This window comes from Microcebus murinus, chromosome 10, assembly GCF_040939455.1.
Source record: "Microcebus murinus isolate Inina chromosome 10, M.murinus_Inina_mat1.0, whole genome shotgun sequence".
Classification (NCBI taxonomy): Eukaryota; Metazoa; Chordata; class Mammalia; order Primates; family Cheirogaleidae; genus Microcebus; species Microcebus murinus.
In genome coordinates this window covers 82,310,074-82,313,194 of record NC_134113.1, presented here as the reverse complement: position 1 = coordinate 82,313,194, position 3,121 = coordinate 82,310,074, and the positions used below count along the sequence as shown (strand labels likewise).

The window sequence follows — 3,121 nt, the reverse complement described above, 5'->3', positions numbered from 1 at the left end:
TTATATTCATCTTGCTCTCTGTATACAAAATTAGCTCCTTTGTTTCTTGCAGGATTTTTTTTTTTTTACTTCTCAAGTTTAACTTCTCACAAATTTCTAAGATTAATTTAGTTCAAGATTAATTTAAATGTAAATGACTTAAAGACTTGAAGGTAGTTGTCTTCCATTCATGATCAAGAATGTATTCTTTCTAACACAAGACAGACACTAGTAAAGAAAAAAAAAAAGAAAAGAAAAGAAAAAATAAAATAAAATAAAAAAAAAAGAATGTATTCTTTCATTATCACCAGGTATTATTTATTGCAGGATTTGTAAACAGCTTTTTATCCTAGGGCAATCCATGGAGTTTATCCAGTTGAGATCTCACAGAGGGAGTTAGAGTTGCAATGAACTGGCATAACTCATTCCTAATTCCAGGTGGCGATGGGAGTTGAGTTTCACATTTTGCTTTAAAATGAAAAATATTTACAAAAGAGTCACTAAAATAATAAGAATAAACCATGCTTTGTTACTGTAGAGTGGCTTGGCAATTTTCTGTATAGAGGAATCATAGGGCAGGAAGGATCTGATACTGTTCCAGTTGCCCTTGGAATGGAAGCAGAATGTCCTTTTTAAGAGCATTGACATTCTGGGATTTCTCTGGAATAATCATATTTGTGAGGTATGAAAGTCCAAGCACTGTAACATTTATTATATGAGACCCAGACAAGAGAATGAGATACTTCCAAATACTCTCCAAATTTTTTGGTTCTATAAGGGCAGGTATGTTTTCTTTCTCAGACTTCCACAATTACACTGGGTAACTGATTTCCATTCTGATCAAAAACTTGACCCTTTACACCTAGATGCACCTGTTTTATATACATGTTTTATATACATGTAATGAGGCTTTGTTATCATTCCAGAAGAATTGGTGCTTCTCCTGATGGGGCTATTTACAACATGACTACTCCAATGTAATTCCAAAACACTGGGCGCAGATGTGGTTATAATCGTGCATTCCACCCTGGAGTGTATTCCAAGAGTATCAATTTGTAACTCCATTAGGAAATTTCATTTTATTTTCACACTGATTTTCTTTCTTCATATTGTGATTTTTTGAATCACAGATAGGTGTGAGAAATTGAAAAACATCATCCTCAGGAATTAAGCTCCAGAAAAGTAATGTTCCAGTTGCCGGAGCACCATTATTAAATGGATACCTGGCCACCGGAGTACCACCTTGGTTTGCAGAGAAGACAGATGTTTTTATTTTCAGCCATTTCATAACTGCCACCAATTTAGTTTGCGTTAACACATTATTAAATTCAAAAGCACGTGGCTGACCAGAGACACCAGCTACCTGAGTATCTCAGTGAGAAGAAGTTTTAGATGAAAGAGAGAAAATGAACAGATAGACAAACATAGATCAGATGTGGGTCTGAAGGAAGGGGGCCAGAGCTTTCAGGAGACTCCACAGGAAGAAGTTGCAGTGCAGAACAAGAAGGAACAAGGTATGGGCAGAGAACAACCCTCAAAAGGCTCCGAGTCCAGTGAGAAGGGTAGGTGGAGAGGTTTATCTCTCCCTCCCTCACATCTCTGATAGTCAGTGAGTTCCTGTGATGCTGGAGAGACTTTCTGCCCACACAATCCCAGAGGCTGCTGCCACCAATGAGCTGGGAACTTCTGGTGGACAGGGCACCAGGCTGCCAGCCCCCTGTGGCACTTCCGGCCCCCACAGACCTGAGCTGAGATGGTAGGTGCCATGTTGCTTCTCCACCCACCATGCTCCTTTGTCCTCCCCAGGGGGCTTTAACTCCGCAGGTTTCATCCTGCTCCTTCCGACACAGACGTTTCCCAAGTCCGGCCCAGACTGCAGGAGGCACAGGGGTCCAGTGAGTCCCAAGTGATCTGCTGCATGACGACAGAGTCTCAATACTCTGGGCGGACTGCTTCCGGGAGAGAGGGTCAGAGGTGACCAGAGTGCTAGCTTTCCTCCACATAGACTCTATTCCTCCCCTTCCCCTCTCCCAAGTGCGGCTGCTGAGTGAGACAATTGAGCCACCACACCGAGTGTGGCCCTTCCACAGAGAGGGGGAATTAAGCCTTTCCTCTTGGGGTCCTGCAGCAGACTGAGGGGTGCTCAGACTGTGAGCTCCTTGCTTGCCGGCCCTCCCTGGTGCTGCTCGCTGAGCAGCCCCGTCAGAGTAGGGCACACCCCGAGGCAGAAGGACATTGATCCAGCTCAGGCACCCTGTGGGTGACTTGGGGCCAGCACACTTCTCCCTGGTACGCTCAGGGATTGATTTTCTTGTTCTCAGGAGGCAAGGGATCCTGCGTGGGATGATCTAGGAGGAGAGTGCAGCGTGGGTCCTAGCTGCAGTGTGCTCGCTGGGCACCCATCCCTCATGGGAGGGCCACACTCTCAGTTCAAGCTGGGATCCTGGTGTGAAGTAAAATAAAATTTTAAGGCTCACCCCCCCACACACATTGGCTGACTAAATGGACCCCCATGTGGCCAAAGGAATATCCTAAAACGAAATTACCTGCCAGGAAGAAGGAGGTCAGACATGCCTTATTATGCCCCCTTCCCTTCTTGGGGACATGCTTTGTAACCCATTAACAGGCCTAAGAGTATACAAGCCAAACCTGCAGGTCCTCAATTTACACAACAAATCCATGTCCAGTTATCTCTGATAACAGCTCCTTATGTTGAAACATTCCAAGCCTTTAGACAGAGCTTCATGTCTTTAACCAATTACAAGCCAAAGAATCTTTAAACCCACCTATAACCTATAAGCCCCCCACCCCACCCCTTTGAGATGGCCCAACTTTTTGGGCCAAGCCAATGTATGCCTCTCACATATTGATTGATGACTTCACCCGTAACCCCTGTCTCCCTGAAATGTATAAAACCACACTGTAACCCAGCCGCAGCAAGTCCACTTGCTCAAGGCTTCTTGGGAGTGGCTCCAGCATCATGGTCCTCAAATCTGGCTCAGAATAAATCTCTCTGAAATTATTTTACAGAGTTTGGCTTTTTTCCGTTGACACTGGGCAGAGAACCTGCTGGCCCACAGCACAGTCGAGAGGGAACTCTGTTGGCTTGGGCTCCTGCCTGTCAGCAGACACCAAATGGACA

At 44.9% G+C, this 3,121-nt stretch overlaps 1 pseudogene; it reads right to left on the bottom strand.

Moving 5' to 3' along the window:
• Positions 1-269: 269 nt before the first annotated feature.
• On the bottom strand, positions 270-2,168 carry LOC105882811 (carboxypeptidase M pseudogene; annotated as a pseudogene).
• Between the last annotated feature and the right edge of the window lie 953 nt (positions 2,169-3,121).